Source organism: Erithacus rubecula (assembly GCF_903797595.1).
Source record: "Erithacus rubecula genome assembly, chromosome: 2".
Classification (NCBI taxonomy): Eukaryota; Metazoa; Chordata; class Aves; order Passeriformes; family Muscicapidae; genus Erithacus; species Erithacus rubecula.
In genome coordinates, this window is record NC_136685.1 from 87,308,006 (window position 1) to 87,331,171 (window position 23,166).

General features: G+C 42.2%; 1 protein-coding gene across 3 annotated transcripts in view; it reads left to right on the forward strand.

Annotated features, from left to right (window-relative positions):
• Positions 1 to 274: 274 nt before the first annotated feature.
• Positions 275 to 23,166, forward strand: part of TRERF1 (transcriptional regulating factor 1) — a 96,504-nt gene continuing 73,612 nt past the window's right edge. Inside the window, exon 1 of one of the 3 annotated variants that reach the window (XM_079333427.1) lies at positions 275 to 570. The gene's annotated coding sequence lies outside the window, so the exon portion shown is untranslated. Of the gene's footprint in view, positions 571 to 637; positions 889 to 23,166 lie in introns of those variants that run through there. The other 2 variants (XM_079333428.1, XM_079333429.1) reach the window with 2 other exon arrangements.

Here is a 23,166-nt window from a genome sequence, read left to right on the forward strand (position 1 = left end):
GGCGCCGCCGCCCGGGCGGGAGCGGGAGCGGTGCCGGCCCCACCGCCCTGCGGCATGCGGCGGGATCCCGCGGCAGCCCCTCGCCCGCATCCCGCCGACCCGGCGGGAGCCGCTGACAGGTCGCCGCCAGTGGCCCCGGCACCTGCGCTGCGCTCACCGCCCTGAGAGGAGGGGCTGCCGGCCAGACCGCGGCGCGGCGGAGCGGGAGCGGGAGAGGGAGGGAGGCGGCGGCGGCGGCGCACGGCCGGCAGCGGGCGGGCCCCCGGGGGCGGCGGGCGCCCCTCGCCCCGCCGCGGGGCCGGGCGGCCGCGGCGCCACCGACACCTTACTTCCTGCTTCGCTACCCGGGGCCAGACCCATCGCGGCGGAGGGATCCCGCCGCCTCCCGCAGCCTCCTCCCCCTCCTGCTTCTGCTTTTCCCGGCTCCCTGCTGCAAGGAAATTATTTGACAGCGATTTGCTGACACCGGTTTTTTTTTTTTTTTTTCCTCTCTTTTTTTTTTTTTTTTTCTTTCTTTCTTTTTGCATCACGGTCTCGGCAGCGCGGCGGGCGGGGGAGGCCGTGCCGGAGGTAAGTGCCGGTGCCCGGAGCCTCCCCCGGCGCGGGCCCCCGCCCCGCTCCGCTCCATGTGCCGCCGCCGCCGGGGTGGGTGCCGGGCAGCGGGGCCGCGCCGCGCCGGGCCGGGGGAGTGCGTTTCCTGGCGGAGCGATATTTGTTTACAGGATGGGCGCCGTACTGTAAGTGAAGTAGGACCGAGCCCGGGGCAGCTCCGTAATAAATTAATATCGCGATTTGCTCCTGCCTCGCCGACACCGCCACGAGCTCCGCGCCCGCCCCCCCTCCCCTCCTCCCTTCGCCCGCCTGCACTTGTTGCAGACTTCGCGCCAGGTAGGGGCAACGCTTCGTAAGTTTCGTTTTTGCAGGAGCCGGGGCTGCGCTGGGAGGAGAGGAGGAAAAAAAAAAAAAAGGGGGGGTGGGGGAGGAGGCAGAAAAAAGTTTGCCGCTCGCAGTTGACTTTCGGTCCGCAGCGCCGAGGCCCTGGCGGTACCGCCGGCTCCTGCCCGTGCGGCGCGGGCGGGCGGGGGGCGCTGCCCGGTACCTGCCCGGGCCGGGCGGGCGCGGGGCCGGCGCGGGGCGCCCCCGGCGCGGCGCTGCTGCGAGTCCCGGGCGCCGCCGCGCCGCGCCGGAGCAGAGGCGGGGAAGGGCGGCTCGGCGGGGCTCGCCGCGGAAGTTCTCCAAGCCGCGCTGCCTCTCACGGCCACTGACACGAGTGGGCGACCCGCTCCTCCTGCCCTTCGTCCCGCAGCGCGCTCGGTTCCGTCTCGGTATCAATGTTGGGAGCGGAGCGGTCCCGGGGCTCGGCTGTTGAGCCCTTCCCGGGCGGCACCGCGTGGGGCGAGCTCGTTTCGGAGGAATGGGAATTTGTCCCTCCATTCCCGCGGGAGAGGAGCGCGCCGCGGGCTGGGCGCCGGCGGGGCGCTCCGGTTTTCTGGCCCGTCAAAATTACGGGGTGGTAAGGAACAAAAACTCTTAGCCAGGTGTTTAAATAGCGGAGAGGCAATTTGCAAGTGAAATTAATCGGCAGTTAACCAGTTAATAAATGGATAGTGCCTATTCATCCTTGTGCTGACTTTACAGAGTGGTTTTCACGTCTGCCTGTCAGCTAACCAGGCTTGGCTGTTCGAGATGTAAACCTAGCCGGGTTATTGCCTTCATCCAGTAAAATCTGACCTGCACTTGCTGTCCTTGTGCATCAGTGCTGGTCATCATTCAGGTAGTACAGGTGAGGTTCATACATTTTTACAGACTGACATGATGGCAGCAAAATACATAGCATGACCCATAGCTGAAGTATTTATGGAAAATTTTGTGAAGTGCGTAACTACACGATAAATGTTTTAAGCAGGTAATCACTGAGGGGGGAGTTTTATGCCTTTGGTAGCTACTATTTTACTGTAGGTATGGGAAGAGGAGGGAGTTCACCTGGCAAGGTTGGCCTGGCTGCTCAGCAGGGCCACTCTGCTGCCTGTACCCATCGTGCTTGAGCCTCTGGCCTGCAGAGCTCCCCTGGGGACCGGGGGTTTGTCTGCTGGCCTCTCTCGGGGTATAGTGTCATGATAAGTGACCCATCCTGACAATGTCAGTGTGTGCTCGAGTTGTTCCTGCATGCGGTACGTGCAGCTGTTTGCTGTCATTGCTTATCTACGTCATGGTCTTGGATGTTCAGTTGGATTAGAATGGAGCCATTGCATTAATAAGGTGTATCTATCTAGAAAAAAATCATTTTGCTTTGTTGTCCACTGAAGTGGCTGCATTCAATATGCCCTGGTTAGTATCTTACCTTTTTTCTAGGCGTTGTCCAAGGCACACATGTAACAACAGAAGAGCTGCTCCATGAGTGCTCTATGCGTGCATGCTATGCAACTTTGCATAAAACAAATAAAGACTTTTCTGGAATTTAGATAAGTGATTTTTCATAAGAAGAAAATGTGTTGTATGCATTTTTCTTTCTTCTGTAGAGGATATTCTGATAAGCTTTGGAAAAATTAAAGGCCTCAGCAGAGCCTACTCAAAAAGTTTTTGTGCAAGTGAACACTCTAGAACAATCTGTTTGTTCTACCATTGATTAGCAGCTTGTGTTTCCGAAGTTGCAGACCTCAATGAGGACCTGAGCAGCACTGTGGTGTGGTGGTCAAACCCACGTAACTTGAAGAGGCAAAAAAAACTCAAATAGAAGTAATGCACTTGACTGTGAAACTTGGCCTGAGTGTGGACTGGAGAGCTGGCCTCTCAGTGATATGATAAGAGTGGGGCTTAATCACACTGCTGTATCAATGTATGTCCTGCTGTTGGCATCCCTCCCTGGGAAAGAGGGATGAGGCCACAGGTAGGTAGGCAGGCATCCTGCCTCCAGTGTTTAATATCACAGGCCAGCATGAGCATAAATAAACCACAGCATGACTAACCTCTCTACCTAACATTGACTCATGTTGTATTTCGATAGACTGAAAGTCTCCATGCCTAAGCCATTTCGTTTTCTCAATCTGTATGTTACTGATGATGACCTGCCTACTGAGAATCCTCTAGTGTTCATTTAAGACCATAGAGCAAGTCCTTGTTTTAGATTTGTTTTGCCTTTGGGTAGTGCTCAACTAGCCTAGATAGTAAAAATGAAATCTTAGATTTTAAACTCAGACCTCTGTTGCTTCTCTTCTTCTGTCCATTTTAATTCTTCAAGTGATATAGTGAGGCTTGCTATTATAAACTGGGCTCATAACTTGGCATCTGGCAGGGCATGTGAGAAAAGTATAAGAAGTGCAGTTCTGTAAAGTATTGTAAGTTTCCTAAAGTAGTAAGTTACTATTTTGCTGTGAATAATTTCAGCTTTTTTTTTTTTGTTTGTTTGTTCTAATCAAGAGGGGGATATGGCACCTAAAAACTTACTCAGCCAAGTGTTTGAGTAGGTCCTTCTCTCCATTTGCTAATACTGTAATGGGACAGTATAAAATAGAAGGGCCCAGCGTTGTGCCTCTTTACTATGTGTCATAATAACTGTGAGATAAGACAGTTTCATTTCAGCTTCCTTAGAAATATGTGTTTGTTTTTTGTTTTTTTTAAAAAGCTAACGCCATTTGACAGACACAAAATAATGGTTGGTGTGGTAACAATTTGTTTCCTCCCTTTGCATTCTTTTGAGAGCTGCATAGTTCCAATGAAAAATTATCATCGGAATTACAATTTTTTTCCGTCCCTAAAATTAATGGATCCTTTTGCCTGCCCTCCATCTAAGAGAAGCAGGCCAAAGCATCTTCAAGTGAATTCTGCCTGGAGTAGCCTCACCCATGGTTATTTAGGAAAGGTGAGGAGCACAAGTGGTCACACTGACTTCCATGGCACTGCTTACAAGGGTACAGTTACTGCATGTGTGAGTGGGGGGCTTTTAGTTCAAAACTAAAGAAAAAGGAAGGCAGCAAATCTCATAGTTCTGCTGTATGTGAAGTTTATAAAAGCTCTTCTTAACTTGTCCATCTCTGAGAAACCTATTACTGTAATCAGTTGCAGGGCTGTGAGGGGAAATCAGGCCTTCTAAGATAAAGACAAAAATAGCACATTCAAATATATTTTAAGAAAGGCGACTCTTCCTCCAAAGACTAGGTCTGAACCTAGTTCAAAGAACAGCAACAACAATTTTATTGGGTTGTTTTTTTTTTGCCTTTAATAACTCTGCTTGAAACCAAACAAATGCAAGAGATTCGCAGAAATTACTTTTGAGCGACATGCAGTTGGGCACTGAGTTAGCTTCTGGAGATTGTGGGAGTATCTCCTGTTAGATCTGAAATGCTGAGAATGTCTCTTGCACCATCATCTCCTTGCTGCTCCCACTGTATGTCCAGGCTGGCCAGGAGGACAAAGTGGATGACAGTCGGCCAGCAAGTCATATTGGCACTGATTCTTGTTGAGTGTTGGTTTCTGTGGGCAGAAGGAATAGTGTTTTTGATAGCAGTTTCTTTTGTCTCTTTCTGGCTTGCCTATGTCACTCCATGATTGTGAGGATGTCGGCTCACCTGGACCTGCTCGAAACAGCGGCAGAAAAAACCCCCAAACCATTGATTTGGGTGGGAAAAAACTGGAAAAACCTGCTGCCACAGAAACTTGAAGGAAAAGACATCATTTATATTATTATTACTTTCTTCTTGAGAGGATAATGGGTTGGGGAACCCAGGACATGCTCTTAAATATATGCCCTATTACTGTATAATAGTGGGTTCTTTTTTTTTTTTTTTTTTTTTTTTTTAATTAAGACTTTTCGCATTGGAGTGGGGGTGTTGCAGAGTTTTGGAGTAGTCTTGTAGCGTTAGGTATATTTTGAGGTTCTGAGTGAAATGAATCTTGTGGTTTCAGCTTACTCTGTAACAAAGAGTAATGTGTGGCACACAAACAGCCCACCTAAGTTTTCATAATTGACTGATGATTTGCTCTGGAAAGACCCAAAATCCTGATATGAGGCAGATTCAACAGGTAGTTGATTTTTTTTTTATTATTCTTTTATTTTTAGTTTGTCATTCTCCACTTTACAGTTTAAATTTTCTTTGAATTTCAGACAGATCGCTTCTCTTCAGCCTCCCATCCGCTGCTCAGGTGGGCTGCTGTCACTTCCCAGGGTGACAAGTGCTGAGTTTCCATACCCCCACCAGTGTCTAGAGCAGCCATCCTGGGTCTTGTCACAAATTTTCTCCTGTCTGTTTAGTTCAGCAAGAAAATGGTTTCTGTCTTTCCCCTCCCTCCCCTCAACAACTGCTCATGGTAAGATTTTTTTATAGAGCCCGCATTGTGATATGTCCTTGAAGTTCAGAGCTGCAAGGTTTTGTTTTCATTTGCCATTTTTTCTCTTCGTGTTTAGAGTTCATTGCAACTATAGTGAAGCAAGATTGCTGTAGATGCTGAACCTTTTTTGATTCTTTCCCTCTCCCCCCCTCCCCTCCCCAGCCCCTTCACCCCATCAAAAATCTCCTGTTCAGTAAAAAGGAAGGACTCAGACTTAGGTACTAGAACTTATTCCAACTAACCCTGGAGTGTAAAGACTGCAAAAATACAGATTGGAGAAGGATTACCCCAGTAAAACAGGTAGGTGTAAGTTAAATGTTAAATTATCAGCACCTCCTTTTTAAAAGATCCCTATTGGTGAAGTTTTTGTTCACACCATCTGGCTAGAACAAGGCTTACCAGGACTCTTAAAGGACAGGGGCCATTTGAGGTGCAGAATTTATATCAGGTACTTTCTTTTTAAGTGAATGTCAAATCCTAAATAATTTCAGCATCAGACTGTGCAAAAAAAAAAAAACCCAACCCTGTGAAGCAAGTTTAAAATTTGACAATGGCTGAAGTTCTCTGTCTTAAAAAAAAAAAAAAAAAAAAAAAAAAAAAGGCTATTATGTCTTTGTTCTTCACTCCGTCCTCTTTTCTCCTCCCTCCCCCCCAATTTTCATTGATGGGGAAGTTTCATTTCCTTTATTTATATATTTTTAGTATATGTGTTTGGGGGGGCATGAGGGTGGATAGGAAGGAAGTCTGTGTTCTAGTTTTTATATTTAAAACTAAAAAATAGCTAATGCTGGTGTGTTTAGAAATTACTTTAAATACATTTTTCCCAGTGAACCACAAATTCTGCTGGTGAATAGTGAGTATTATTAGGGCATTGCAGGATTTTGCAATATTTCTGTGTCGGTGAGGGTCCTGTCTGAGTTCCAATTGTGCTAGCAGGAATGTTTTTCCAATGCTTAGAAACTGTTAGTTGTACTAACAGGAAAGTGTACTGTCATGTTTCACCTGCCAAATCAGAACTAGAAGTGCATTTTCCTGGAAGGATCTCTATTTACACTTGGAGGGTTATGCCAATTACAGCTACATTAGGCTTTTAAAAACTTTTTTAATTCCACGCTTGACCTATATAGTAATTTCTTTCGTTTTGTTAACAGAACACCACTACAATCCTGGAATGTCAGTAAGGTAATCCTGCTGTCCTGTGGCTCTAATGCATATGGGTACTCTTGTAAGAATATGATCATAAGTGGGTCCTCGTGAAGTGAATGCTGCTAGAGCTTTGCATAACTTTAAATAGCCTTCTGTTCTCCAGGCAGAATTAAATACAGTTTATTGGGGAGCAGGAAATACATTATGAAGTATGTTATCCATATGTAATAATATTTTTTTCCTCAAAAGAGATCCCATGTACTTTAATTCTGAATACAATTTTAAAATATGGCAGGCTAGGAAATACTGCATTGCAAATCTGTGAAAGTTTGGAGACATAAGATGAGGTGATTTTAATATGTGTTTAGATCAGATACTACAAGTTATTGACTCTTTTGGACAGTGCAGCAGTTCATGGAGAAGGAGGAGGTGAATGGGGTTTCTTTGGGAAGTGTCTGTAGGTGCTGGGTGTTGGAGCAGGAGTGCAGCTGGCAGTGCTGCCTCCTGAACTGGACCACCAGTGTTCCATTGTGCTGCTACTTTGCTGTCTCTTTCTGCTGGAGATGTCCTAGTGGAATATCTTGTTTGTACCAGAAAAAAACAACCCTGACTAGTAAATAGTGCTGTCATCATTTTGTAAACAGATTTACTACCTATTTGCTCTTTTTGTGTTGTTAAAATTAGCATTGTTAGCAACAGTAGCATTGTACTGAATAAAAAAAAGGATGCTGAGCAGACTTTACATGATTCATGGGTATGAATACTTAGAAAACCCTACATAACTAAACTGAACTTTCATTTCACTAAAATGTAGGCTGCCAAAGCCCTGAAATATTTAGGATATTGACGAAGTTTCTTAAGCATCATGTCAGTTGCTTCTTTTTTGGTCTGCCTCTTTTATATTTTGTTTTATCTCGAGGGTGGAAGCCGCTCTTACCTTGTGGAGAGGTGGTGGTGTTTGAGCTGGTCCCTTGTGGCTGTCAGCAAGGAGAGGACTGCATGTTGCACTGTTTTGAGAGGCTGAAAGCATCTTCAATGTCTCCTAGGCCACAGTGGCCTTTGAAATAGCCCTGAGCTCTGTGGCCATTCCCAAATCTGAGCTAGAGCCTGTAGTGACCTGAACCACGAGTACATGCCATGTATGGCTCAATGCTGAACACAGTTTTTTTGCTGCTTGTGCCCCTACTATATTTGGAGGGAAGTGTAGAAGCAGCTCAGGTGTTAACTCACTAGCATGATTTTGGGGTTTTTTTTGGTCACCTGTCAAAATCTTATATTCAGTGTTGCAGGGGAACCCTTAAGTATCTTGATGAAACAGAAGAAATGGTTAATGTTCAGCCACGCTGAGTGGTGCAGCTTTGCAAGAGCACTGATGCTTTGCCCTGCCACGCAGTTCAAACTCAAGCAAAGGTCTCCCATGCAGTGCTTGCATGTGTCCTCCTATCTCTGTTTTGTATCTGCAATTTCGTATCTGCTGCCAGAATGATTTTTTATTCATTTCCAATCATTCTTCAAAGATAACTGGCAAAAACCATCAGGCTGGTTGTGATTTTACAGCAGTAGAAGGTAGACAACTTTGATCTTGTTAAATTAATTTTCTTCATGTGTGGGCTGAGTGTGTAGTGAGCTGATTTAGTTTTTATTGATCACTGTAAAAATGTGAATTCAGCATCAGAGCAATGATAATAAACAAGTACTTGCAGTGATACTCTAATGAGTTCCTGGCAAAAATGAGGTAGAAAATCATCTCAGAGATTGTCGTGCTTTAGGTAAGGTGCTGAACCAGGATACTTTTTTTGAAAGGGTAGAGTAAAGCTGTTTGAAGTTCTAACTCTCTCTGGCAACACACTTGCTGCGAGCAGGAGCATGCCAAACGGGGCAAGATGCATGGAGGCATTTGAGTGTCAGAAATGTCATTCTTGCCTCTTTCACCCTCCTGATCACGCCAAGGTTGTAGTAACCAAGTATCTGCTTTGGTAGAAGGTTTCTCTGAGCAGAGGCAGTGAAGCACTGATGACCTCTCCATCCCAATCCACAGGGAAGCTCTGCAAACCATCTCCATGTGTTTCAATAAGTCTGCATGGCAAAGCACCAGGTACTGAGCGGGGGAGTGCAGAGAGGTTTTTGAATAAGCAGGCAATTTATGTCTGGAGAAGTGAGATTCATATTCATAACTACATTAAACATGTATTTCTGAATACGGTAGGGGCATCGCTCCATGTAAGGTGGCAGTAATTCCTCTAACCCAAAATATTTGCAAAAGTATGGGCAGGCAAATTCTCTCTTTCTTCCATTGATACTGTATTTCCAAGATTTGAAGAGGCTTCTCAGTTGAGATAGTGAACAGTGATTCTCTGTATTTTTTTTCTCAGTTAAGCTTGTTTTATGCTGTCAGAGTTCTGTAAATTGGTACGTGAGCAGCATTGATCACAATGAAAGAAGTATTGCTGCTGTCTGTATGAGTTTGATAAAATTAGAAAATGAGAGACAAAATTTTTCTGAAGTGAGGAAAAGAAGGGTTTTTTTTAGGACTATGAAATTTTGAAAGAGATGGTTTATAATGAACTTTAATACTTTTCTAAAGTTGCTGCTATTATAATGAAAGAACATGAATAAGAGAATATGCCTTGCAGGTAAAGTGAAAAAAGATTTCACCGTTTAAATACTTGAAAACCAAAGATGCATTGCAGAGGATGAATTTTACTGTTCCTATATTGCTTGTAGTAAAAAGTTAGTCTTTGAAGTTGAAAACTGCTTTAGATTTAAAGAAATAATACACCTGAAAAGGGAGGTGCACAGAAAAAAGACATTGGATTAAGTACTGTTTTGTTAATGAAAAGAATGTAAGTTAAGCCAAATGTGGTTGCCTGCATAGTAAGGTACTGCTTAACATGAGTGGGAATGATAAAACAAAATCTTAGCACACTTTTATTTCAACGATTTCCAACTTTCAGAAGTTTTAATCTGGATGTTGCATGCACATACATAAACGATAGACTAATACCACAGAATTACTGTAATTTATGAAAGGAGCTGCACTTTGATGCTGGAAGTCTGTCAGCATACGATCCCTAGGCTAACTACTTTATCGTTAGTTAAAGTAGGGGTTCATTAAAATAACATGGGCTCCTCTGGTTTTAAAGGCCACCTCTCAGCCAGTAGGCCATGGCCCAAAGCTAATAAGGTTGCAGTGCAGACACTATATGGCAATGGCACATAGATTACTACATAAAGCTGTCTATGGGAAAGCTTCCGTCGGGTTGCGTGCTCAGTATTGGACCAGACTTTTCAATTTTTAGTCATCTGTAGCAGTGCCTGCTCTTATTATAGTCATTGGAACTACCTGTGTGACTGATGGAAAGAAGGTGCAAGGTTGGGTCTGCGTATGACTGCAGTTCCTTCTTGTAATTATTTTACTCTGTTATAATTGTATTCTTCTAGTTGAACTATCATAATTACAAAGTGGATGATGGGCTTCAGTTATGTAAGGAAAATCCTTGCTTTTAAGTCCCATGCTATCCTTAGCATAAACACATCTTTTTTTTTCTTTTTTTTTTCAGGTAGAACTTTTACTTTCAGGTTATTTCTGGAAAATCCATACTGCTAATTATGTAAATTGCAAGAAACGAAAAAAGAGAACAAAAGAGTGGGGCATCTTATTTTAGGCTTCAGCAAATGGAAAGTCACATGTGGCCATTACAGCTATCTAGAATATGTACCTGCATTGTTCTGCTACTGCTTTTGTGACCAGTAAAACTTAAACTGGGCATTTCTTGTAGGCTTTGTAGGTTAGATTGCCAAATGTGGGAACCGGGAAGTTTTTCAAGTAGCAGGGTCAGCTTGTGCCCCCTGGAGAGTCCTTCCCTGCAGAGCTCCTTCCTTCCATACACAGAAGTTTCTCGCTGAAAGAAAATGTAGGGCTTTCTTTTTTTGGTCTGTTTGTTTTTATGCTGTTGTGTAGGCAAGTGTGCGTTTTCTTAGGGCAATCCTCTACAAAGAGCAGCCAGTTTTTGTACCTGCACCTCTTGCCTACTCAGGCAGTCAGAAGCTCTGCTTGAATGGAGGAAGGGCAGATTTCAGACCTGCCTGCCGATCAGAGAGAGAGGAGAATGGAAGAAGTGTTTGAGTGAATGAACAAACTTTCAAGCTGACTCAGTGATACAGGGTAGGCTGTAAGGATTAGTCACCAACTTACGGTAAATCTGTGTGGTGCTTGCTGGGGATGTGTCTCTATGGAGCTGTGCTTGGCGAGCTTTGCATTCTCAGTCTACAGGTAAATGTTATTTCCACAGTATTTTCCCAGTGAGCAGCAACAACAAAACGCACTCAGACTCAAAGGCTTGTAAATTACTAAGCTAAAGGCAAATAAAATCTTTTGCCTATCTCATGGTGCTTCTATCTTCATCTGTGAAACTAGTAGGAAAATTAATAAATTATGCAACAATCATTTTTTTACTATTTAGAAACCTGTGCTTACATGTTATTAGTACTGTTCTACCCTGTTCTGTGCAGGTTGGTTTTATCTCGGGTTGTTTTTCTTTCAGTGGGTAGGTTTCAAGCTGCATTTGTGTAAAACACAATTTACATGATGGCAACAGAATAACAATTACAGGGTAGGATATTCATCTGTTGAAAACATTATTTTCACTTGCCAAACAGAAATTTCAGTAAAATTACCCTCCAGGTTGAATGTTATTCTAAACGTTCTCAAGTTCTGAAATTATTTACTGGCATAATAGGTAAGGCAGCACTTACAGCAGAGTCCCTATTAAGTTACTTATTCTTGGGGAAAAAGTGGGGTTTAATTTAAAGAATGCTATTATTTTAAAAAATGGTAAAATTATTCTGCAGCATTTCCTGAGTTACCCAAATTTAGTAAGTTAATTTTTTTGTACTTTCAGATTGTTCTCTCAGCAGTTTCTTCTGTTTGGATTAAGTTTATTTTTGTTTGTTTGTTTGTTTGTTTTCTTTTTCTTTTTTTTTTTTTTTTTTTTGTTGTTAATTTAGCTGAGCATCTTTCATAATTTTAAGATGCCCTTTCTCTCTGATCTTCTGACCTGTTTTGCTTGGCTTGTTTAATCTGTCCTTAGAGAATAGTTAATTTCAGCCATAATTGTACCAAAAAATCCTTTAGAGCTGTTAGAGCAAGATTTTTTTTTTTTATATATATACTTTGTTTAAAATTACTTCCTCCAAAATAAAAAGCCCAAACTAAAGATCTTGTTGAAGAGTGAGAAGCAGACTGTGCTGGCACTGCTGGGTGGGACGGGGCTGAGGGTGCGTGCCTGTACAAGTGGTTTGGCTCACTGCTCTCCCAGCTAGCTGATCCTGTCAAAGGGTTTGAGTCTTCTGAGGAGCAACAGTGAAAGCTTTATTAAGTTTTGGGGTTATCTCACACTGCTTATTTGAAATGGAAGCCAAGCAATTTATGTATCTCTGTATCTTGGATCAGAAAAAAAAAAAGATCTTTTTTTTAGATTTTTTTTTTCACTAGTCTATGTGTGGAAATGACATCACAGCTTACATCAGCCATGCTAAATTCAGAGGTTTTTTCTCCTCCCTGTTGGGTTATTAACTGAGCATTAGCTCTGTGCTGCAAGTCTTCCTTTGCTGGCTGTGGCTCATCGATAACTTCATCATAAATGCTCTGAATTTTGTGCAGTGAGGAGAAATGAAGATCTGGTGTAGAGCCTTTTGAAACTGGTGGGGATGTAGCTCGTTTCCTTGCTGTGCAGCCAGGCAGCCTAATGCTGTGTTGTTCTCAGGATCCCTGCTGCAGTGGGAGCAACCAAAGGATGGCATCGTGCCTTTTGGCACTTCTGGTGACCAGGTCAGGAGTTTGCTGTGGCACATTGTTGGGTAGGTTATGTCCCCATAGCCCTGCAGGTCAAAACCTGCCCTGTGAGTCTGGGTAGTTTTGAACTAAAGCTCTCATGTTGTGTCTGAATGTCCCATGTGCAAAGCTGAGCTCCATGTCAGGGATTAGAGAGCTCCTCATTCCTCCAGAAATTCAGAAATTTGGAGCTGCCCTTCTGGGTTTGATGTAGAGCTACAGCTCTTGCAAAGTCTGAAATGGAGGCATGGGGGTTTCCTGAGAGCCTGAGGACCTGGGAGGAGGGAAACAAAAATGAAGTTAAAGTTGACATTTTGAAAAGTTGATTGCTGTGTTTTTTAATCATAAAGAAATCTTTAAAGTAAGTCACTTTTCAGAGGAAAAATAAATACATTGAGAAAAGGAAGAAATGTGATGTTGAATTTGTGTGTTAGAGTGCAGCAGACTTGGTAGTGAGCTGGTGGTGGTACCAGTGTGCACAGGGACAAAGCAAAAGGACAACCATTGTTCTAACTCTCCTGCTAAATTTCCAGCCATAATGTCCTGTATGTCGAGCATTTTAATTTATATTTATGATTTTGGGAGGGCTGAGGCTGTGGAGGTGGGGCTCATCCCAATAACTTAAAAAACCCCAAAATACACAGCGAAACAAACTCATCTGACATTTCAATGAATGTGGAGAGATTTCCATTTTTCCTGTGTGTTTCAATCGGTGCCCTGTGCCCTGGGAGAAAGGCAAGGAGGCCTCCAGGTACCTCCAGCAGGAAGACTTGCAGGAGCAGCTTTGGATTGGGCTCATGGCATGGGAAAATTACCTCTATCTGTTCACATGCTTTGTATTTTTTATACATCTCTTCTTCTGCCCTAGTCAAGAGCAAGGGGATGCTGGGGGAAGGGCTGAGGGATGTGCTAGGAGGGCACATGTTGGTGTAACCCTGAGTGTTTGAGTGGTCAGTGCTTGCACCTACCATGGAGCTGGTGCAATTCCTTCTCTCTTTTAGAGCTTGTGAGGAGCACTTCATTGCTGCAGTTATTTGTATAGCCATATGCTGTATTTTTTCTTACATATGTTCTCTGATAATTGTCAGTAGCAGGTGCCTGTGAGCCAAGGCAGAGCGGTATTTAAAAATCAGATGCTTAATGGGATTAAAGAATTGTGTGAGTTAAGCACCAGCAAAAAGGCCAGGTTGAAAGCAATGGCCTCTGAAGGTTACAGAGCAACAGCATGGTTGGTAGCAGTGCTGGTCTTCCAGCTCCACCATCCACTTGTAGAGATGTGACCTTCAAGAAGTCAAGAGGTCTAGTTTTGGGTCTTTATATGTGGTTTGGCTGAATAAGGGAAAGCATGAAGTCCCTTCTGATGTGTGTACCAGCCCCCAGAAACAGAATTGGACGTGTGTTGCATCCCTGCTTGGTGTCTTGGGTGGTGCGAGGCTGGTTGGAAATGTGACATGAAATCTCTAGTCTGGCAGACTCCCACCCTTCCAACCTGCCTTTCCCCCTGTGTTTGTCAAGCATCCTGAGCTGTTCAGGTTGCATAAGTGGTTGCTGCATGTTGGTGCATTGATCCCCATGGATCATTGCTGTGATAGTAATTGCTGATGTTGCATCTCCTTCCACTGTCTGAGAAACAACCACCAGGAGGAGGATCTAGGGAGACTTTAGTCTCTCTGGACTTGGAATGATGCAGCTGTGTCCACTGAAAATTATTTTGGAGCATTGCATGACCAGAATCCTCAATGATTTTGATATCCATGTATCCATGATATTGCTGTCACATCATCTTCACATCTCCACAAATAGCTCTGTGAATTACCACTCCTGTGTTTCAGATGGGGAACTTGGAGCTCGGTGTAGCAGATGTCTAGGTGACCAACAAGTCAGAAGTATCTTGTATTTCAAAGTGTCAGGAAAGACATAATGCCCCTAACACTCTTTTGTGTGGGGGGTTGTTGGTTTGGGGTTTTTTTTTCTTCATTTCTGGTAAAGAACTAGTAAAATATAGAGCACATATGGAAATGGCAGACGTTGTTGGGTTTTTGATTTTTTTTTGTTGTCCTTGTTTCTAAAATTAAGCACACAGGAGTTTGTGAGATCTTGCAAAGAATTTAAATCATATTGCACAGTCATGTGTTCAAGGAATCTTTTTAATCTAGTCACATATATAGTGAAAGGATCGAGATTTTAAAAAATACATTGCAGTAAGGAGAGATAAACTGAACAGGATAAAGACAAAAGGCTGCTAAATATTTTTAACTGTACTTATCTAATTTAGTTTGCTGCCAGTATTCTATTTCCTTTTTGTTTGGTTGTCCTTCATGTTCTTCCTATGTAAGAAAGAAACCTGTGGTATGAGCTGTTCTGCTTATCCCTTGCGTAATGTTGGCAACTGAGAATTGGATCACACGACTTAAAGTAGGTCTGTCTCTGTGTCAGAAAACTAACAGTTTCTCCTTCCTGTGGTTGGGCACCCATGCACAGGGGTAGTAGGTTTTTATTCAGCCATGGTGTGTTTCTGTAGTATGTTTCTGAGCTGGATTGTAGGAGGAGGAGTGATCTCACAGCTTGACCACTAGTGCTCTTGGCAGCGCTGACACGGGCAGAGCTGGTTGCAGAATTTGGGTCAGTGGGACAGTATCCTGGTGAGCTGTCTGGCACAGGACCCTCTAAGACCAGCTAACTCTGTTAATTTACCCTAATTCTCGCTCTGTATACCATGAAAAACTTTTTTGGATGTTTTTCCTGCTACATCTGCAGAATGTTGACTCGGACTACTGCAAAACCTTTGAAATAATTTTCATGGCGTGTTCTACACAACTTCAGAGCACGAGCGACTCGAGTCAGACACGCTGAAGTCAAGTTTAGGCTTTGTAACTGAAAGGATGTGCAGCACATCATACAGCTGTAGGTGACATTGTTTTACTTGTTTGTCACACTAAATTCAACGAGGAGCTCTTGGCAGATACACACACACATGGCACAAGGCAGATTTGGACAGTGAACACAGGCATACATGCCTTGTGTTGTAATTGGTTTTGCTTGGCGGTTTCGTTATTGTTGTGCCTTTCACAAACTGTGAACCTGTAATTTTTCGTGTGCTGTTCCTTTGCCCTCTCTGCCAGAGAGGCTCAATCTATCATGTTAAAAGAAATCAATAAAAAGTCTAGAGATTTATTTATAAAGTGGAACATAGAGAGAAGGTGCAAAAATTCCATTAAAATGGCAGTTTAGCACTAGCTACATCTCTTTGGGACTAAACTCCAATATTTTAAACTATTAAAATTGTTACAAGAGTGCTTTTAAAGTATCACAAATCACAGTAAAGCTTTCTAGCTGAAACTTGCCTTTATATAGTGCATTAGAATTTAACATATATATGTTTTTGGAGTGTCTGATGCTGCCCTCGAACACCATTTCAGCATCCATTTTAGAGCTTTATTATAGTTAATAATCTTAGAGGTTTATCCTCAAGGGGAAATACACGAATGTAAGAAGTCAGAATTTATTTTTCCTCAGAAATGTGAATGTATATATGTCTTTGTGCAGATGCAACTCTGAGCAAATTAATTATTTCTGAGAAGTCTATAGGCTTCTAATCTAATTCATCAGGATTGCCTGGCTTGGCACATGCTACTTGCTTACAGGAACTTATAAATTCCAGCAGCTTTGGGCTATTTTATGACATAGCAGTTTTCACCAGTGATATGATGGTCATCTACTCCATTTTTTCTATCCAAAGAGATAAATATGTCCATGTGCTCATAAATATGATTCTGGAAAGTTTATGGAATAGTGTCTGTGCTAAACCTCTCAAATATCAGAAGCTGAGTATCTGAAGTGTAAGCTTTGCCTCCACTCAACATTCTTTTGAATTTTTTTTTTTTAATAGCTGAAGAAGATTAATCTAGAAATGTTGAATTTAAAACACAAATGGCACTGTATAGTTTTGTGTTGTACTATCTTCTGTCCTAGGATAAAATTGTTTCTAGTGTAAATGCCCTTTATTTGCTTCCAAAAATACCCAGAAATAAAATGATGAACTCTTATTTGGGCCAAAAGTAAGGCTTCTTCTTCTCCAGGAGATGGTGGAGGCTGTTGGAGAGCATGGCTCTTGGTAGGAGCTGTGGGAGCAGCTACATAAAGGAGCATGGCAGGAGGCAAATGAGAAACTCACCAAACATTTGTGTGTGTTAAAAATATGCACTCTGTCACACAGTTGTGTCCATACATACAACTCAATAACCCAATTCATCATTCTTGCATTGTTCATCAATTTTTCCTTTGCTTACTGACCCACAAGCTAGTTCTAGGTTACTTCTTGCTCTTGATTGTGAACATTTTCCTCTTTCTTTGCTATGTGGAGTAAAGCAATGATCCCAGCAAGCTTAAAAACAGCAAAGCTATTAACACTGCCCTTTCACTGTTAATTAACATCTGAAGTTTCAGAAAAAGGGCTCTAACCTGTGTAGTTTCTGTGTGGTGGAAATGCTAAAGGGAAACCACTAAAGCTTACTTTTCTAAGCACAGATAGCTAATATATTTTCTGTAAGGTGAGTCTCATGGAAAAGGAAAGCCTCTAGCTATGTTATACAGCCCTGAGCAGAAGTGATAGTTAGCATCTTTGCTTTTGCAAAAAAATAAGCAAGTGATGTTAATGAAGATAAAGCAGAAGAGCATCATTCAGGTAAATGGAGTTTCCCATGACATGTGAAGTCAGCAGCCCACTGAAACTGGGATTGCAGTTGGGTTACTTAGGTTTGGCCAAATTGTGTTTGCTGCCAGCTAAGGTTGGCATCCCAACTCTACTCTTGTGCTGGGGGGGCTCCTTCCTCTTCCTCCCCTGGGCTTGCTCTGGCATGTTGGCTCCATCTCTCCTGGTGCTGGGCAGTGCTTCTGTGCCCAGACCTGTGCCTCATACTGGGATATAAGGAGAGCAGTGATGTAAGTAAGCTGATAGTGTGGGAAGGGCAGATGAGAGAAGGCAGCACAGCCCAAAGCTGCAGCCCCTGGAAGGGAGATTTTCCTATTTGATCAATTTGGGGCACAGCACTGCCCTGCTTTCCCCATCAGGGCAGTGTGAAGCCATTTCTGTGTGCCATGGTGAGGAGGTGGTGTGTTTTAGGCTGTTGCGATGACCTTGCTGAGTCAAACAGCTGTCATGTAGCTGCTGGGTACAGCAAAGGATTGTCCTCCTGCAAGTGTGATCCTTTATAGGTTTGGGGTCTAATTATTGTAAGAGTGGCTTTCTTGAGACACTTAAGTCACTATTTAACCAAACTGGCAATACCATGTGTCCTTGGCTTCAAGGAGTTTTCCCCACCAGCTCTGTTGATCTTACCCTTTCTTAGGTGTGGGGTACTTGCACTGGCCTCCCCTGTGTGTGGGGTTGAGCCTCAGTAAGTGAGGGAGGATTCTCTCAGCTTTTCTGATGCTGATGGCAGGGAGGAAGTGGTAGATACCAATCTTGCCCTCTCACACAGCCTTCCTCACGCATCTTGCTGGTGACCACCCAGACTGTCCCCTAGAGATGCTGCCACACCATGACTAATTTCCTGGCTTTTAATTTGAAAATGCAGTTATCAAAGTTGTGCCGAGTTCCAGCTTTTGTTGTATTTGAAAACCTAGAAAGCGTGCTTCTGGGAAGGAGTGTTGGAGATTTTTTGGGTTTTGGGTATTTCTGGTCATTGGAAGACAGAAAGGGGATTAGTGAGTGTTGAGGATTTGAATAATTTAACTGGTGCACCTTGATTTCAAAACCAAGACTAAGTTCGTTGGAAGTAGTAGATGCAAAGTCTGTCAGGTACAAAGACTAATCAAAGCTACGATTGCTAAAGATTTACAGTGTCACTTGCAGTGCCATAAAAACAGAATATGATTGGTGAGCTAATCAACCTGTGTGAGAAACAGATTATCTTTCTTCTGTTGTTTATACAAATACTTTTGGTTGTAGTATTTTGTGGACCACAGTATTTAATGACCATGCATGTTAGACATAACTGTTAGCTAAACTTCCTTGGGAAATACTTTAACTAATAGATGTACAAGCATGTGAATCTAGTAAATTCTTCATGAATTGTGTTCCCAGCTATACAAATGTTCTAGTTAAGGGAAATAACTTTTCTTAGTAGGTAAATATTGCTCCTAAGGAAAAGATTCTGTATTTTCTTGTGTATTTTTCCTTTGGGATATATGTGTGTGTTTTAACGATGAGTGCTGAGTGAATAAAAACCTTTGCTTGGAATATTGCTGAGTTAGTAATGCAGGGTCAGATATTTGTGTTACTTATATGACCACTTGTTTAAAAAAAACCAATTTCTAATATGCATTTCACGTGTATAAACAACTACAGATATTGTAAAATGCAAAGCACAGAGTAGAATAACAGAAGTAAGCACTAAATGTAGATGCACAGAATTAACTGAGATGCCTGGGGAAGCAAATTTAGAAAAAACAGGTATTGAGATAGCTCCTTTCTTTATTTGAGCAATTCAAATGTCAGAAATTGTCTAGAAGGAAATTTTTTATGGCCTGTACAGTTTCAATATCTGAAAACCGTTTTTACCAGATATTGCATTTATTGGTGGAGCTATAAATAGATGTAGAATAATTTTGCTGGGCTTCATGGAGTTTCTGCAGATCAGTATCAGCCCAAAAGCTCTCAGGGTCTGGCCTCACTTCCTCCTTGGCTGGAGGAGCCAACCCAGTTCTTGAAAACTGTGGCAAAACTAGCTGGGCATTGATCTTTGACAGACTGGTTAATAAGGGGCTTTTTTTGTTTTGTTTTTAATTAAAAATGTCTTTTTCAGACAGTTTCCTGGGAATGCTGGGAGAAGTGGTTAACTAAGCAGTTTCCCATGACAAGTCTTAGCCCTAGAGTTGGAAAAAGCAAAAAACAACCTCCCCCTTCCCCAGCCTCTGGGAAGCCCACCAGACAGAAAGCCTTTGCTCTCCAGGGGCACCCCATTCTGAGCACCTCTGAGGGAAATGTGCAGCACAGAAAACTTGGCACTTTGGTGAATGGAGTAAAAGGGAAAGTAAAGTTCTCACTGTTTTGGTGTGGAAATCAAGAGAGAAATAATGGCTATCTGTATGTTAGCCTAGAAATCAAGGTTAGGAAGTTCCGTGGATAGTATGAACTCAGGTTTTTGTTTTTTTTTTGCAGGGAACTCTTTTAGATTGCCTGGCTCTTTAGGAATTGGTTGATAAATTGTAATTTTAGCAAAAAATGAGTCAGTTGATTACCTAAAATAACATTTTTGTTAATGCCTTGTACTAGTGTAAATCATTTGAAGTTAAAAACAAAAAAACCAACCAAACCCATTTTTTCTGGATTTCTTCTGTCTTTAAAATTGTCTCTATGATCTGACAGCAAGCTGTGAAATGGTTGTGACACTCACTATCTTGACTTTAGCCCTGCATCAGGACTCCAGGGCAGGCAGTGCAATCATGCGATAAGCAGAGCAGTGAAACACGTCTTAATTGCTGCATACTCCACTTAGTTGCTTTTTAGGGCCTTTTCCTCGTGGGGTTTTGCAGGATCAGGACCAGGAATTAGCTTCTCCATACACTGCTTGTGACCCTTGACAGAACAGGGTAAAGGAGAGAAAAGATAGGCTGTGTACTTATAGAGACATAGCAAATAAGAGGACAGTTCACCTTTTATTTTAGCTTCTGAAAGTGCAGCTTTTATTGAATTGCTGTTAAGGGAGGCTTGGTGAGATGTAAAATGGGCTTGTCCTAACATCACTGCAGTGCTGTGCTGCCTGTCCTGTGTTTTTTTGGGTTAAGAAAAGTGAAACAAGGCAGCAGGAAGGAGGATGTAAACTTCTCAGAAGCTGCAGGAAAATAATGACATCACTGTTTTCTCAAACTTTGAGCAGTCTTAAAGTTCTAGAGCTGTTTTTATCGTATCTATTTCACGAGGTAAAATGTGCATTTTTCATAGTGCTTGATGTGATCATATTCTTAAGTTTTTACAGTGCTGGCATTTACAGACATGGCAACTGCTTTGAAATAATGTTTCTTTTATTACAGACCTGATTAGTTGGGAGGGAATGGGAATTAAAAATTTTTATAACAAGTGCTGGCAGTATCTCATGCCCCTCCCCCTGAAATATCTTCTGCTTTTATTTCTTTTTATTTGAAGTCATTATGTGAGGTGTATCTCATCCACTGAAATAGAAGTACATGAGGCAGTTGGAATTCAGCATTCTTGTGAAGTAATCTATTTCAGCCAAAAGAAGGCCATGAAACTTTTTATTAAAAGTAAATAAAAAAGTTCTGAAAGTTTCTGACTCTGGAAACCCACTTTCTTCGGAAAATTTTACTTGTTGGTGTAATTCTTTAAGGAGGTTTTACTGCTTTTAGGAAAAAAAAAAAAAAAAGATGCTGAACGAATATCATGGATAATACAGAAGCCTTTGTAGATGTTCACTGACCTACCTAAGAAACCCAAGAGAGATAATTACAAACTTTGGTAGTCTACATGTAAATGTATTTTGCAAACTATTTTCCATGCAAAAAATGCAAACCAGTTATGTTTTGGAATCTGTATGTATGTGGAAAATGGACTGTAAAAGAGATGCCTATTTCAGGCAATTTTTGATGAGTTCCAGATTAGAAAAAAATAAAATTATGGCATATTAAATTATTAGGCATCTTTACTAGGGTATAAGGAAGATTTATGGTGCAATGAAATATTGCTGCAACCTAATTTAGGACTTGACAAATCTGGTTTTATAGGGTTGAATTATAAGGGATACCTCATTACTTGTGGGGAAAACTTCTTTTGTTGTTATTTTTGGCACCCTGGTCTTCTCTTTGGTTGGGCTGTGCTCTGTAGAAGCTGCTTTGGGCAAGATGTCTCAGCTGATCCTTTTTCAGGGGAGCTGTGCAGGATGAAGTCATAATTAAGGATCACATCCTGGCAGGCCTTTCTTACCATGTGTGGCTGCTGATTTCAAGTTTAATGCTTGCAGTCCTCATTGCTCATCTCAGTCAGAGATGTAGTTTTTCTTAAAAGCACAGAATTGTACTTCATTGTCAGATATTCCTTACTGATAGTGAATATCAAATAATGTGTATACAGTGTCAGTAGTTACAGAAAATTTAGCTGCACCAAAATTACATGTGTGCTGCTTTTAAATCTTCTGTTTCTTTCTTCTGCGTACAAGCCTCTTGATTGCATAAGGGCATGCTTTGAGCTTAAAGTAAGAGGCATTATAGCTTGCTGCAGTAAATAGAGAACATTAAAAATATTTCATTTTTTTTTTAGTTTAGGAAGTCTGTGAAAAATTTGGGGTAGCAAATACTTCAGTCCTCTTTGGAGACTGCTGAGAGTATTCTTACAGTGCTGTTTCCAGGTTCTCAGGTGAGAAAAACACCTGGAAAATAAGTTTATGCAAGAGGAGATTTTACCTGGAAATAGTACTTCTTCATAGGATAATGCAGAGTTTCTTGTGTGCATTGTTTCCCCCACTGCACTGACATACAGAATGATTGCTCTTGAGCAAATTGCACACACGTGTAACTACAGCCATCTATGTGCACATACAGGAGCATGTGACAAAAGAAAACAAAACCACAGGCTTTGAGTTCAGACAGTAAATCTTTTGAGGACCTTTTCTCCTCATTTCTGTGAAAAAGAAGTCTCAGCTTCTCCTGATGCTGTTACCTGACCCTGTGGCTCCCCAGGTGTGCTTTTTGGGGTGTTGTGCCTGCCACATGGGAGGGGCAGAGCATTGCTGGATGGCTTATGTGGCCAGGTATAAGTAGCAGAGGAAGTGTTTACATTTAGGAGACTCTCATATTGAATACTTAAATGACTTACTGAAGCACAGCTTCAAAAGTTAAGGGGAGTCGCAGTTTGGTGTGTGTTGAATGTGCACTATGTTGAGCACTTAGCTTCAACTATAAACCATTTGCTGAGTTTTAGTGACTCTGATGTTTAGTCTTTGCCCCCCCCTGTTTAGACATTAGTAGCCAAGTGTTTTGCCTATGTATGTAGCCTTAAGTTGCACTTTTTTCTGTTGTAGTCATCAGATCAAATTATTTATAAAATGAGGACATCCTTTGGACTTCATGTGTAAACAGTTTTAAATATGTGCACAGGCAGAGATTCTTCTCTGTTTATCCACAGTTGAAGGCTAAACATTAATAAATGCTAACATTAAATAGTGGGGTTTTACCCCCCTTGTTCTACACTGAAGTTTTCCCTTTAAGGTTCAGATTCCTTTTCTAGATTACCCAAAGAACTTTCCCCTTGTCCTTGAATGAGATACTAGTTGCAGTATGTCTCTGCTACCGTGATTATTGTGAGCTAGAGTAAGCAAGTGGTTCCTCTGGAGTGGTTCCTGCTGGACAGGTATTAATGTAATCAAAACCACGTCTGCAATGCTGGCACGTGTATTTGAGGGTAGGATCTGCTATCTTCAGGCAACATGGTGACTCCAGGACTCTTAATTCTGGAATTTTCAGTGAGAACTGGAAACATGCCACCAGATCACCAGAGTACCATTTGAAATTTCCTTGGAGCCAAGTTGGTTTTGGGCTTGGTTTATTCAGCAGGCAACAAATTTGTAATATGGATTTGGAGTTGGTGGGGAGGGATTCTCAAAGATCAGAGGTGACTGATGATGGCTCAAACTGCTGCAGAAGAGAGACTCTCCTTTTGCTGTCTCTGCTTTTTGAATATGTTTTGCTGGAGACCTAGGAGATGCCCATCAAGAAGTTGCCTTCAGCTGGAAGGGGAGATGGAAAAGCAAGCTGTAAAAATGGGGTTTCAGAAATGTGCATCTTGCATGGGTTTTAAAGGTGCCTACTGCTGCCAGGGTAATTTCATTTGTGTGTTTCAGCTTTCTAGC